This window comes from Crinia signifera, chromosome 2 (assembly GCF_055691185.1).
Source record: "Crinia signifera chromosome 2, ASM5569118v1, whole genome shotgun sequence".
NCBI classification, from domain to species: Eukaryota; Metazoa; Chordata; class Amphibia; order Anura; family Myobatrachidae; genus Crinia; species Crinia signifera.
In genome coordinates, this window is record NC_139218.1 from 355,129,707 (window position 1) to 355,145,751 (window position 16,045).

Genomic DNA, 16,045 nt, shown 5'->3' on the forward strand with positions numbered 1-16,045 from the left:
AAATAAACCAGGGAGCTGCCAGGTGGTGAGGATCAGGGGGTGGGGGGGGGGGCGGGCACCGGCACCGGCGGTAGTGGGGGCTGGCAGCAGCATCTCTGGGTGCCGCGGGGGATGCCTGTGACAGTGGGGCGGGCGGCGTTGATAATCACCATGCTCTCACTGTGCAGCTTGCTGGCAGCAGCGTCTCTGGGTGCAGCGGGGGATGCCTGTGACAGTGGGGCAGGCGGCGTTGATAATCACCGTGCTCTGACTGTGCAGCTTGCTGGCAGCAGCATCTCTGGGTGCCGCGGGGGATGCCTGTGACAGTGGGGCAGGCGGCGTTGATAATCACCGTGCTCTCACTGTGCAGCTTGCTGGCAGCAGCGTCTCTGGGTGCAGCGGGGGATGCCGGTGACAGTGGGGCGGGCAGCAGTGATAATCCTCATGCTGTCACTCAGCAGGCGGGCAGCGGCGGCTATTACATCTTTAAAATAACATGTCAAATGACTATCCGCCTTCTGATTGGCTGAGATAGCGCACTCTCAGCCAATCAGCTGCACAGTGAGAGCACGATTATCACCGCCGCCCGCCCCACTGTCACCGGCATCCCCCGCTGGGCACTCATTCCCCCCCCCCCCCCCCAGCCCACTGCAGGAGGTCGGACGTGATCGTACCTGCTGAACGTCCGACCTCCTGATCCGGTCCGATGCGCACGGGACCGCGCATCGGATCGGATGTCAAACACATGCGATTTTGGGACGATTTCATGCAATTTATCAGCCCAAGTGCCGAAATCGCATGGAATCGGACCAAAATCGCATAGTGTATGGGGGCCTTAAGGGGCCATTAAGACCCTTAAACTGGGAGACTTATAGATGGAATAACAAGCCCGGGACGCTCACCAGTCTAGATGGTCATAGGATCAACTCAAGGTCTGAATATGAGTGGTAACAACACCGCACCGACGCGTTTCGACCCTGTAGGTCTTTTTCAAGGTGGTCTTTTATTTAATGTGAGGTACAGTCAGAATTAAGAAGATTAAAGAAACTGCTATGAGAATGCGTGGGTGAACTAATAAGTAAGTCTGGCGCCTTAACGGTGCTTATTGGATCACCTACAATCAACATTCATTGAAAGCGCTGAGTTTATATAATATTTAGTCAAAAGTTCATCGTAGTCGCCTCGGGTCAAGTTGAGCGGGACGTGGACCCAGGGTGGTGCGGGTTACTTCAATAGCGTAAGCGGTGGCCGCAAAAAAATAAGGAAATGATCGATGTCAAATGGTTTTTGCTATTGATGGGAGAGAAACAGATGGTTTCCCTCCATCGATGGAACTGAATAAATTAATGTTTTTTAATTCTTACTTTCAAGGTGCTGGGACACTGCACATAGCTCTCCCCTCAATAACCCCCTCCCACCCCAAAACCAAAGATCAGGGATGACCACCGATGTACGATGGGTGAAACCATTAATGGTCTCCCATAGCAGAGTCAATGACCATCGATAAACACTCATCGTTTTTACATCAATAACAACCATCGTATGTGAGGCCAGCCCTATGCCGTACAGGAGGTAGCGTACTAAAGTCAGCGGCAGCAGTCACACCCCCAGCAGCAGCCGCCGCCGCCACCGCGATTTTCCGACCGACTACCGTAGGTACCACCCGTCCCCATTGTCTCCTCCCTCCCTAGCCAGCCCGGAGGCTGGTCTCAAGCCGGAAGACCGGATACATCACGTAGAGGCGTGGCCTGGCCGGTTCCGCGCTCGGCCGCTGGGTGGCGCTGCTCTCCCGCTGAGTGCTGCCGCTGCCGGCCGCGCTCTTCCCACTGCCGCCGCTTCCATTGGAGCCGCTGGAGAGAAATTGGCGCCATTTTGAAGCTCGGGGAAGGCGACACGGTGCGGGTGATACGAACGGTAGAGAGGACGGAGAGGAGTCGGCGGGGGAGGCTGAGAACCAGTACAGGCGGCTGCAGGCAAGTGGAGGTGAGCGTAATGGCCGCTGGGCCGCAAAGAGAGAGAGAGAGAGACAGAGAGAGACGGCCGCCGGTGCAGGGAACCCGGGGCGCAGATGTAGGGATGCGGGGAGACCCAGGGAGCGGCCCCGTTGCCAGCGGTGTCTTTCCCGGTCTGGTGATCGGGGGGGCTGTAATGCCTAGGCCTGCACCTGGTGTGCTGCAATGGAGGGGGCACATCACAACCCAAGTGTGTAGGAGAGATGTGTGTACTTGTATGTCTGCATGCATGCCCACTCTCCCCTGCATGCCTGTACTGTGAGCTGGCACAGCATGCCCCTGGTGGGGAGGGCAGATGCCCCTGGAGGCGGTGGTGGGTGATGTGTGTACAGTGACTGTGCCCTGCCATGTGCTGATTCCCGTGTGTATGCCCGTACACTGTATGGTGGGCATAGTGCCCTCCCCTATGGCATGCATACTTGCTGTGTATATATGCTTTTACTGCATTATTTAATGATCTAATTACTATGGAGATGACCCCTCTTCCCCCGGTGTATTGCTCTCCTCATCCCTAGCAATGCATCCTCTGAGTTATTGTGGGAGCAGGCTTATTGCTGTGTAATGCTATGAATTGGGCATCCATGTATATATGTATTGTAGCCCAGCTCTGTCATTCTGCCACCTCTCTCTGGGGTGGGATGTCATGCCCGGCTGTCTGTGCATGGTAGCATAGTGGTTGTATAGTCCCCCCTTCTTATTGGCCAGGGGACTGTAAACATGAAAGGTTCATGTCATAGCAGAGCATTGCTGATCTCTGGCTGCCTGCTGCTCTGATCTCTCAATCATTATGACTGCTATGAGGATACATGGCATTAATACGTTTTGCACAGCTGCAAGGGCATATTTTGCATAAAAAGCTATGATTGCAGGTCCTTTTTTGTTACTTTCTTTTAGTTGGCCTTTTAATAAGTGGTCTGATTAAAAAATAAATAAAACTTGTGTTAAAACAAATGCCAATCTATTATTAACACACCATTGTATTTTTTTATCGCTGCAAGTGCTATATCACATTTTTTTCTTCTTTGTATTAATAAATGTTAACATGTGCATTTCTGGAAGGATTGTAAAACTGGTATGCTTTATTGTGGGATATAAATTGTCATTAAAATTTAGATTACTTTTCCAGCTATATGTTCATAACTGTTCAAATTTGCACAAAAAATGATTTTTAATGTGTGTGGTTTTTTTTTAGTCCCAGAGAGCCAGTGCTACATTCACTTGTCCTTTAGGAGGATATGCTACATAGCTCTCTCCTCCAGTGTTTTTGTTGCTCAAATCGGTTTAATGAGGGAGGAGTTCTAAGTAGTAAATTTTAATGGATTGTGCCTGGTTGCTATGGTGACAGTCTTGTATTATTTTACTTCATGCGTTCAAGACCTAATGAGTGAAATAGTGAATCCTTGTATAGATTGTTATTGTAAGAACTTTAGTTTCCTGAGGTTGGTGCATTATTCTTGGCCTTACTGCATCTAGTGCTGAGCAGCATGTCCCATTTCTCCACACACAGCCCTGCTCTTCTATCTCTGTCATCTCTAAAGAAAATATAGGTTTGGTCGTATTTACCGGAAAATCACATAATGAAGCTTTGAGAAAGTGAAGATCTCTGAAAAGGGTCCTGTGTATCCAAGAACAGTTAAATGACCACTAAATGCTTTTTTAATTTTATTTTTCCTTAAGGAAATGATGAAATGTGAGGGGGCACTTTCATTCATTTCTGTATTATGTTGTTTATTTCCTGTGCCTTGTCAGCGACATCCAGTCCGTCAGCTCTTCATGCAGATCCAACGGGCACCATTGCCAAATGAAGTAGCATGGTACCCATTATAACTATCCCCCCCCCCCCCTACTGCCCTTTACCCAGGGGCAGTGCCATCTACAATTACGGCACTGGTAGCCATACTGTACATCCCCGAACAGAGCAATATTGGAATAGCTCCACCTCTAGTGGCTGCTTGTGGAAAATATTTAGAATCCGCCCCTTAAAATGCCCATCCTGTCTGGCTAATCTTCTTGCACACTCCCACCTGCCCACTTTGCTCTACAAGTGAATGCCACCTCGCCTCTCAACTGATTACATCCTCCACCCCCTACCATCAAGATTCTGAACATGCTGCTCCCTCCCTACTTTTCATAAAGGTACTTGAGGTCGATCTGTTGCTTCATAGTACTGAAGACATGGGTTTGATTCTTACCATGGCCCCAACTGTGCAGAGTTTGTATATTCTCCCTGTGCTTCTGTAGGTTTACTCTGGGTACTAAGGTTTCCTCCCACACTCTAAAAATATACAGGTAGGTTAATTGGCTCCCAACAGAATTAACCCTATAATTTATTTTTGTGTCTATGGGGTAGATTGATTAAGCTTGATGAAGTGTCTGGTTTTTATCACCAGCCAATCAGCTCCTACCTGTAATTTTTCAAATCAAGCCTGTAACTTCACAGTTAGGAGCTGATTGGCCGGTGTTAAAAATCAGACACTTTATCACTTCACCGAGTTTAATAAATCTGCCCCATAGATTGTAAGCACCACTGGGGCAGGAACTAATGTGAATGTTCAACTATTCTCTGTAAAGTGCTGCAGAATTTGGGGGGTATTCAATGCGAATGTCACGGCGGTCGAGCTTGCTCGACCGCCGTGACCCAGTCCTGTTCTCGGTCAGCTTGACCGAGAACATGCAGGCAGGATACAATGTCCCGCCTGCAGCGGGACAAGAAGGGGGCGTGGCTGCGAGTTGCGGCCGGGAAGAGGCGAGCTGCAGCCGGCAGCTCATCACTTCCCGGCAGAACGAGCCTGACCAGCTTGTGATGTCGGGCTCATTCTGCCAAGATACCCTGCTCAATGCTGTCGGGGAAGACAGCATTGAATAGGGCCCGGCGGGCATCTCCCCGACGGGAGATGATCGCCGGCGATTGAATAGTGTGCACTATATAAATAACTGGTAGTAATAATAATCTGTTATATAACCATCAGTACATGTAACGTAATGCACCAGGCGCTTTTGTGGATTTTTTATTCTGAGACTGCATATTATTGAGACATTGACTGTATAATTAGTGGCTTTAAGAAACGTATATGAAAGCTCAATAATTGAACTAATCTGAATACAGTTTAACAATATTGTAGCTCAGAACTTTTCAAACTAGAAATCGTAGCTCTCATGAAATACCTTTGCAACAGCAATTCGTTATCACCTTTTCAGTCTTCCACTTCTGTAGTGTGTGGATAAAATAAGTAGCCTGCATGTGGCTGCGTGTGGAGTAAGATGGTTTGGAAGTTGACATGTTGCAGTGGAAGCTTTGGAAGGCTGACCTGTCCTATAGTTTCACATGTCAGGCCCAGAAATTCCATGGGTGTGGATCTGGTAGGTGGCATTAAATGTACCCATAATGCAAGTGAAGTAAAAGAAGCTGATGGGGGGGGGGGGGGGTGAATCAGCACTGGAAGAAAGGGCAAGCACATCCTATTCTACTAGGCAGGTAAAGAAGTAATCATAGTTACATCCAGAATGGTGTCAAAAGAAATAATCATTTGAATATGATCATAAAAATGAAGAAGGCAAAAGAGTTCTGCTCTTAAGCTTTAATATGGACTCGATGGCATGTCCTTACACTCTCTGATGTCCCTACATTTTTTTTTCCCCCTTACATGACTGGAGCCTCAATTGAATTTTTTTGTGATTACAGTTCGCATGTTGCTACAGGACCGGATAAAAAGGAAGGCATGCAGAAGATGGCCTTTCTGGGTGGGCAAAAAGACCTAGTTCCTGTATGCACAATGTACGTGATGTGCCCCTCTTAAGTGGCAAACGGGGGGGGGGGGATTCAGTAATTTTGGAGAGCTTATCTACTGCTCAATGGACAGGGAGCTTATTCAGTTGTTTAGTCCCGAGGCTGATCACTGATTTCGGTACTTGTTTCCTAGCACGGCCACAACGATCATGATCGTGGGCATCGTGAGGAAAAATCGGGGGCATCGCGGCCATCGCATGCACTAAAAAATCGGGTGCGATGGTACCGACGCGATGCCCGCGATTTCCCCATAGAGAACAATGTTAAATGCATCAATTTACCCGCGATGCCCCCGATTTCCCATAGGAATCAATGTTAAATGGCTAAATTAACCCAAATCATCATAGGGAACACTGGTAAATGGGCCAGAAACCCAAAAAAACACCACTGAACAGTAAAATGTCCCCCCAAAAGTAGTTGACGCCACCCCACGATCAACGCGAACCCGAAGCGTGGCGAGCGCAGCGGTACGCGTCCTCCGACCTTTTCATACCCCCACTATCCACGTCGGCGTGGAGTTGAGAATAGAATAGTGTGGCGAACGCACCGAGCCCGAAGCGTGGCGAGCGGACGCGGATACCTGTGAAGCCCGCGAAGGGACGCGTTTACCTGTGAAGGTATCCGCGTCCCCTCGCGGGGCTCGCTGCGCTCACCACGCTTCGGGCTCGGTGGCTCGCTGCGCTTGCCACACTATTCTATTCTCAACTCCACGCCGACGTGGATAGTGGGGGTATGAAAAGGTCGGAGGACGCGTACCGCAGCCCCTCGCGGGCTCGCTGCGCTCGCCACGCTTCGGGTTCGCGTTGATCGTGGGGTGGAGTCAACTACTTTTGGGGGGACATTTCACTGTTCAGGGGTGTTTTTGGGGTTTTCTGGCCCATTTACCATTTTTCCCTATGATGATTTGGGTCAATTGAGCCATTTAACATTGATTCCTATGGGAAATCGGGTGCATCACGAGTAAATTGAGGCATTTTACATTGTTCCCTATGGGGAAATCAGGGGCATCGCGTCTGGACCATTTAAGCATTTTTTAGCCGCATACGACGCGACCGACGCGATATTGACTTTTTTCAATGCATTTCAATGGGAAAATCGGGGGCATCGCGTCGGTCGTACACCACTAAAAATGACACCCGATGCCCACGATTGTGGCCGTGCTAGGAAACAAGTACCCTGATTTCTGCTTACACGCTATTGAGTAGGACTTTGGGGTGCGTAACTGCAGCGCTTGTGGCACTTGGCACAGGAGAAGCCGCTTAACTCCGGTAATCCCCGGTGAGAATGCAGCCATCCCGACTAATGACGGGCTAGACTTCGCTACTGGGAACATTAGGCGGGAGCTAATTTTCTCAAATTAATAAATTGTCACCATGGTGTCCATCAGCATCTAAAGCCTTGCAGTGCAAAGGAAAACGATACTTGTTTCCTAGCACGGCGCCCCCTATTTTGATCGTAGTACATCTTATACAATCGCATCGCATGCAATATAGCGGCATGTGATTCGATTCAATTTTTTTTATTGTACAAGCACCCTGATGGGTGCTTACAATGTTAAATGCACCCTCATTGTGAACGCCACCCCCACAATCAACGCCAACCCGAAGCGTGGCCAGCGCAGCGAGCCCGCGAGGGGCGGCAGTAAGCGTCCTCCGACCCTTTTTTATAACCCCACTATCCACGTCGGCGTGGAGTTTATTTTATATAGTGTGGCGAGCCACCGATCCCGAAGCGTGGCGAGCGGACATGGATTACTTTACATGTATTCCAAGTCCCCTTGCAGGGCTCGCTGTGCTCGCCACGCTTCGGGCTTGTATTCCGCGTCCCCTCGTGGGGCTCGCCACACTATCTAAAATAAACTCCACGCTGACGTGGATAGTGGGGGTATGAAAAGGTCGGAGGACGCGAATACACTGCGCTCGCCACGCTTCAGGTTGGCGTTGATAGTGGGGTTGGCGTTGACAATGGGGGTGCATTTAACATTGTAAGCACCCTGATGGGTGCTTGTACAATTAAAAATCGCATGCCATTTGCTGGCATGCAATGCTATTCAATATTTCATTGTACAAGCACTTTGTAATATCGCATCGTACACCACTAAGTACGGTATGCGATGGGCGCCGTACTAGGAAACAAGTACCGGGGAAAACAAGCAATTTATAGCCTAAAAGGTCCATTGCATTGAATTGGCTCCATAATTACGAGTGTGGTTCAAGAAGTAAGGTAATGGGGGGGAGGGGGGGTGTTCTGGTTCGATTGGAAAGGCACAATCCCTCTCTAAAGCTGTGTACCCACGGGGGCGATAGGGGCTGAAATCGCTGGAAATATGCCAGTGATGGGAGTGTGCCCCGGCGATAAATCGCCGGCTGCACGCTCCCGTTTTCAGCCCCATTCTAATCAAGCTCCTGCGACCAGCTGATAACTCTGCGGCACCGCCGGCAGAGGTTCCCTTTCATCAGCGACCATCTCTGGTCGCTGATGAAAAGGAGAAACTGTGCAATATAATGCTCAGCCATATATTGCTAGAAATATATGGCTGAGCAATATATCTCCCCCGTGTGTATGTGGCTTAATGGACAAAACCATATGCACTGCAGGTGGGGCTGACGTAACATGAGCAGCGAGAATTAGATTTGGGTGTTTTATTATTTCTCTGCAGGGTAAATACTGCCTGCGTTATTTTTATACTGCAATATAGATATCCGTTTGAAGTACACCCCCCACCCAAAACGAACTCTCTCTGCTCATGTTACATCAGCTTCACCTGCAGTGCACATTGTTTTGTCCATTACAGAGTGATTGTGCCTATCCGAGTGAATCAGAATAACCCTCAAGATCTCTTGTCTGTAATGTTCTCAATTGTATTGTAATTTACCTCCACAACAGAGCAGGTACACGATTGCTTTCACTCACGGCCATTTAATCTATTCCTCATATCAGTCTCTTAGCAATTTTGGCTTAATATCTCTCAGCAATATATTGCTCCACCATATTGCTCAGTGTACTGTATTCATCAGTGACCAGCGATTTTGGCTGAGAATTGCAAGCAATTTTTTTTTTTTTTTTAATTATTTTTAATTGTATTGTTTTTTAAACTCTATTCTATTTTGATTTTAAGCCATAATCGAAGGAGCATGCTCCTGTGACTATTAAGCAGCGCGCTCCTAGCGATTTATTGCCCACAACACACAAAAAACACAGGCGATATGATCGCTCAGTGACCATTTAGCCAGTGATACTGGCTAAAATCTCCCCTGTGTACAGAGCTTCACTGTTCCAACATCAGTTGTAAGATGGCAGGACTGGTGCAAGCATGGTCGCACACTGACGTGGGTAGTGTGATCAGATTTGTTGCTTCTAAAGGGCTCATCAGCATCTGAGATTCATCATCAACTTTGCAAATTGTATGGTGAAATGCTGTGGTGGACGTGCTTAGCTGGCTGTATTTTTTTCTTATCATAAGCGTGTCCTGCTGTTATTAATGTCCAAGCAACAAATCTGTCTTCTTGGTATGGTGTTATTATAACACACCTCAAGTCGGGGAAGAATTTCAGCTTCTGATGTTCCCTTTAGTTTTAGAAATCTGATCATGCTACATGCGCCATTGTGTGATCATGTTTACACTAGTCCTTCCATCTTACACATGATTTTGGGACATGACTGACAGGTTCTGGCAGGTGACAGGATCACCATTGTTGACCACTCATTTTGGGCCATCTTCAACCGCTGTCAAATAAAATATGAAGACTTTAAACTGCAGACACCTCCTCCTATTGGACAGGTGACTAGGTCATAAACTACCTTTATATTTTATGCAGGTCATGGTTTAACACAAACAGTGCATGTTTTTCTAAATAATAAAGCCTAATGCTGGCCATACATTAGACCAACATTCATTGGTCCAACTTGGAACTGCATGGAAGCAAATAACAATCAATCAACAATTCGCTCTCAAACCCTGGAAAATGGTCAAAAACATTCAGTCAAACTGTTTAAATCAAACAATCAACTACACAGTATCCTGTCTGAGCAACAGGTTTTCTCCAGTTCCAGATTTTGGGAGCAAACTGTGAGGTTTGGCAATGTGAGTACTAGAGAAATAATTGAGGCGGCAGTGAGGGGCTGCAGATGAAGAGAACACTAATCAGCTGCCGGGAATGGCTCTTTACTGTTTTTAACCCATCTGGCTGTGGAGCTTCACTACACAAAAAATATAGATCTAGCCTAGACACAAATTTTCATTGAGGAACGACTCATGACTGAGCCTGACCTAAGTTCTTTGTCTTGGTCCATCTACAACAGGGGTGGGCGATATGTGTCACTCCGGATGTTGATCTACACATCCCATTATGCCCTGCAGCCGTTTTAGCGTGGCTAAATCGCATAACTGACAGGGCATGCTGGGATATGTAATTCTACAACACCTGCTTTGATTTGGGTGTGTATTTACTGAAAATGTATAATTCCCAGAGGCATGTCCAGGGCTAATGCCTAACTTAACTGTTTTATTTATTTTTTGTGTTCTTAAAAAGTGATTTTTACCTTTTCCACTGGTATTTTATTATAACTAATAGGTAGGATTAACTTGATGTTCTTATTTTCATTGCCATATGATTAGTGTTGTTGTTGTTGTTGTTGTTGTTGTTGTCTACATGTATTCAGATGTAAAACAAAATAAGCCAGTGCTCGACATACCCCGGTCGCCACGGCGACCAGATTCTGCTTCCTGGCGACAAGATTTTTGGTGGGATGAAGCATAATCTGGTCAAGACCGGGTGCATGGCAGAGCAGGTCTGCCGTGGCTATATGTCAGCTAGAGCCGCCATCGCGGTACTTCAGCCGCAGCAGCCCGGCCTCCCCAGCATGCAGAAGCTGCGGCTGTTTCAGCCATGTACCCGGCAGCCAGCGCTGAGTCCGGTCTCCCCCCGCACACAGAAGTAGCAGCAGCAGCTCTGGCTCATCTTTCGACTGGTTCACCCATGTATCCAGCTGCCGGCGCTGTCAGAGCCCAGTCTCCCCGCACACAGAAGCAGCTCCAGCTCCACCTCCGGGTGGATATGCACCATATGTACCCAGCTGCCGCTGTCTGAGCTCGGCCTCCCCCGGACACAGCAGCAGCTCTGGGTGTAACTGGCCACCACCGCTGCCACTAACCCCCAGCTGCTGTCAGACTATAGCATGGCTATGAGCAGGTTAACCCCTGGGAGACCATGGTAACCCCATAGCAACAAGCATATTAACCCCTGGCAGACCATGGTAACCCCATAGCAACAAGCATATTGAACCCTGGCAGAGCATCTTAACCCCATTGGAAATGAGCATGTTAACCCCTGGCGTCAAGCATGAAACCAATAGCAACAAGCATGTAGGTATAAGCGGAACTTATGTGGCATAATATGTAATTACGGCATGTGGTATTATATGTAATGAGCATTACAATGTTTGGTGTAATGGTCATTACAGCCCGTGGTATAAATTACATATTTTTTGGGGGCGCGCACTTTCCCTATTAGTTTAAGTGGCTTCTACATTTTCATCCTGGCACCTAGATTTTAAAGAAATTTGTCAAGCCCTAGAATAAGCTGTAAAAATTGTTTCTGATGAAAGATTTGAAACAAATGAAAGCTTAATAACATAAACATGGTAGATTGAGGTTTATTCAGCTGATGCCCCTTTCCCACTGCAGCTAAAAAACGGTAAATTGCCGATTTTCAGCGCAATTTACCGTTTTAAGGCTGCAGTGGGAAAGTGACAGAGTTGAAATACCGTTTAAAGCTAAATGGTATTTCAACACGTTTTTAAAGCAGAGTCCTACATGTTAAAATAACGTTTAAGAGGCATTGGGAATGCCTCTTAAACGTTATTTAGCCTCCAGGCAGTCCCAGTGCCTGATGAGACCTAGTAGTTCTCACTTTGTGCATGTGTAATGTGTGCACGTGCATAATAATGAGCCGCTAATTACATATGCGCATATGTAATGAGTGGCTCATTAGTATGCACGTGCACTCATTACATATGCGCAAAGTGAGAACTACTAGGTCTCATCAGGCACTGGGACTGCCTGTATCCTGCATGGACCCCCGCTGCCTCCCCACTGCCCACAGGTAAGTACAAGGGGAGGTGGGGGCACAGGGCAGGTAGGGGGGGGGTTAGGCACTCTTTACAGGGGGGGGATTAGGCACTCTTTACACTGGGGGAAGGGGGGGGTTAGGCACTCTTTACACTGGGGGGGGGGGGGGGGTTGGCACTCTTTACACTGGGGGAAGGGGGGGGGGGGTTAGGCACTCTACATTTTACACGGTTCACTGCAATGGGAATGGTACTTTAATGGTATTTAAAACGGTAATCTGCTGCAGTGGGAATGCTAATACCGTTTTAAATACCATTTAAGATTACCAGTACTTTAAACTGGTCTGCAGTGGGAAAGCAGCATCAGTGAGCTGGGAATGTTTTCAGTTGCTTTGTTTGAAGACCTTTTACAGGGTTAGGGAAAATAAATAAATAAAATATATATTGGTACTTGTTTCCTAGCACGGCCACACCGATTCTAATCGGGGGCATCGCAGGTAAAAAATCTCATCGGTCGCATCGCATGCGTGCTAAAAAATCGCATGCGATGGTCCCGACGCGATGCCCCCGATTTCCCATAGGGAACAATGTTAAATGCCTCAATTTACACAAATGAACAGGGAACAATGTGAAATGGTCCAGAAACCCCCCAGAACAGTGAAATGGCCCCCCAAAATTAATTAACTACGAGCCCGAAGCGTGGCGAGCGGACGCGGATACCTTCACAGTTATACGCGTCCCCTCGCGGGCTTCACAGGTGTCCGTGGCGACGCGGAAACCTGTGAAGCCCGCGAGGGGACGCGTTTACTTGTAAAGGTATCCGCGTCCCCTCGCTGCGCTCTCCACGCTTCGGGCTCGGTGGCTCGCTGCGCTCGCCACACTATTCTATTCTCAACTCCACGCCGACGTGGATAGTGGGGGTATGAAAAGGTCGGAGGACGCGTACCGCCGCCCCTCGCGGGCTCGCTGCGCTCGCCGCGCTTCGGGTTCACGTTGATCGTGGGGTGGCGTTAACGAATTTTGGGGGGACATTTCACTGTACTGGGGTGTTTTGGGGGGTTTCTGGACCATTTCACATTGTTCCCTGTTGATTTGGGTAAATTGAGACATTTAACATTGTTCCCTATGGGAAATCGGGGCCATCGCGTCGGGACCATTTAATGCTTATTTAGCCGCATGCGACCCGACCAACGCGATTTTTTAACTTTTCAATGCATTTCAATGGGAATTCGGGTCCATCGCGTTGGGGGCCATCGCATACCACTATTAAGGGCACAAGATCAATGCGATTGTGGCCGTGCTAGGAAACAAGTACCTATATATTATTTAGAAAATAAAATATGAGTGCCAACAACTCTGTGTGGGATGTGCAAGATATCCGCTCAAAATACCAGCGTCACTCACATTTGTTACGTAAATTACAAAAAATGTTCTGTAACATAAAAGATAATATTTCCTGTAAAAGGAAAACCTTACAGGCCATTATGATAATAAAAATGTTTGCTTGGGCAATTTTTTCACCAATTTTGACAAATTCACTTGGCACTCAAAGGTTTAACCTATTTTTGTTTTCCTTTTGCGTTACATTTTTAAAAAAAAAATGTAATTCCCTTTTGTTATAATAATACTGTGAATCATTACTATGTATAGAAACCTTTATCAACCATGTTTTAACTTTAAGGGGAAAAATTTACGAATACTCCCTTTCTACACCAAAACGCCAGATCACACCCGGATGTGACCCAGCATTTAACCCCTTTTTACTTGGTGTCCCCACCTGACAATCAGCAGTGTTTGAAAAATGTCAGGAGATGATTGGCTGATTTTATCTCTTTACCAGGCTTAATGCATGTGCCTCTATGCCAGTGGTTTCCAAACTGTGTGCCTAGGCACCCTGGGGTGCCTCAGGACACTTGCAGGGGTGCCTTGGGTTGGTGGACCAGGATCAATTCAAATTATTTATGGTCAATGTACCAGGCAAAACCAGTGTTTGTGGCTGCCAATCATAATATATGTGGACAAACAGAAGCAAATCCTGCCCCACACCAGATAACTGTGACATATACACACAATGCACTTCATTTAATATTCTTTTTCTGAATTTATCGATAAGAAGTATTTGGCCTAAGGGTGCCTTGAAAATATTTTGATGCTCTAGGGTGCCGTGATTCAAAAAAGTGTGGGAACCACTGCTCTATGCACAGGAAAACCTCTACCTTTCCTGGATCTATCCTAATATACAATATCCGGATCTTCTGATGGATCTACAGTTTTCCTTCATGGTCTTAAGGTGCCCATACACGGTACAATTATTGTATACACTATGGACTAGATCGCATTGCATAGGTTTTGCAATGCGATGAGATCTAGTACAAATAGTATGTGCAGCACATACTTTTTGAGCTGTGTGATGGGAGGGTGCAGCTCATCGCAACCAGTAATTGTACCGTGTATGGGTACCTTTAAATGTTTATCATACACTCCACAAAACATCCTATCTTCTTATTTCACCTGATACTTCATTATAAACTTTATCTTCCAACAATTCTTATGATGAAGCTGCACCTTCATAATTCAATCCAGCCTGGGATATAGACCTTTTATAGCCCTGTAGGTCCATAGAGTCCTCTTTAGATACAAATTATATCTTAATCCTTTCCATTAATTGATGTAATTGAATAAATTGGTTAGTTGCAACTGCTGGTTGTTCCACACAGAAAGTCTTATCCTGACACCCAGAACTTTATCACAAGCTGTGTCACTATCAAACTAGGGGGAAAAAAAATGATGCTTTTTCAAAAAGGAACTTCCGGAATTAGTGGCGTTTTCAGGCTTATGGGGGAAGGCTGCTTGTCCATAAGCAGTATGCTCCGTACAGCGGACAGAACACTCCTGATAGGCCAATTGCGCATGCATGACACCCCCGCACATCCTTCTGGGTAGCACAAGACCCGATGTGCAGTTTGGGCATGTTGTGTCTACTGGAAGTTCTGGGGATCGTGTCTCCATGCTCCCGGTAAGACTGGTGGCAGCATGAATTGAGCAGGAATCTTAAGCGGCCACACTATAAGATAAGTGCTGCAGGAATTCAGATACAGTGGTATCTATGTATTTATCATTTATTAAGTTTCTTCTATAGCGCACAAATATTCTGCAGCGCTTTAAAGAGATAATTTGAACATTCACATCAGTCCCTGCCCCAGTGGAGCTTACAATCTATATTCTCTACCACATGTACATGCACACACACATTCTAGGGTTAGTTTTGTTCAGAGCCAATTAGCCTACCAGTATATATTTGGATTGTGGGAGGAAACCGGAGTACCTGGAGAAAAAACCACGCAAGTAAGGGGAGAATATACAAACGCAGCACAGTTAGAGCCATGGTGGGAATCAAAGCCATGACCTCAGTGCTTCTAGCACAGGTCTGGTCTGCATATTAGTGCTGAAATACAGACCAGTCTGTGCTAGAAGCAGCACACCCCAGACAGGAAAGAGGAACTACACAGATTTGAAAAGATACTGGGTGCTAGAATGAATACTATACCTGGAAACAAGCTGTGTCCTATTTTATTTTTTAATCTTGTGTTTTGATAATTAAGTAGGGTAAGGTTCTGTTCTAATCAAAGCTGTACATGTGTATGTATAGATAGATGGATATCTAGATATAGAAATGCACTGATCTCAATGAAATATTTTTATTAAATACATTGTTCTATACATGTGCTGAATGTGCTGACAACAAAATCATACACAAATGATCAATGGAAAGCAAATTTATTAACCCATGGAGGTCTGGATTTGGAGTCACACTCAAAATTAAAGTGGAAAAACACACTACAGGCTGATCAACTTTGATGTAATGTCCTTAAAACAAGTCAAAATGAGGCTCAGTAGTGTGTGTGGCCTCCACGTGTCTGTATGACCTCCCTACAACGCCTGGGTATGCTCCTGATGAGGTGGTGGATGGTCTCCTGAGGGATCTCCTCCCAGACCTGGATTTAAAGCATCTGCCAACTCCTGGACAGTCTGTGGTGCAACGAAGCATTGGTGGATGGAGCGAGACATGATGTCCCAGATGTGCTCAATTGGATTCAGGTCTGGGGAACGGGTGGGCCAGTCCATAGCATCAATGCCTTCATCTTGCAGGAACTGCTGACCCACTCCAGCCACATGAGGTCTAGCATTGTCTTGCATT

General features: G+C 46.8%; 1 protein-coding gene across 2 annotated transcripts in view; it reads left to right on the forward strand.

Moving 5' to 3' along the window:
* Positions 1-1,726: 1,726 nt before the first annotated feature.
* The window catches only part of PDS5B (PDS5 cohesin associated factor B), a 103,463-nt gene continuing 89,144 nt past the window's right edge, over positions 1,727-16,045 (forward strand). The window contains exon 1 of one of the 2 annotated variants that reach the window (XM_083169811.1): positions 1,727-1,962. The gene's annotated coding sequence lies outside the window, so the exon portion shown is untranslated. The remainder of the gene's footprint in view (positions 1,963-16,045) is intronic. The other variant, XM_083169812.1, reaches the window with a different exon arrangement.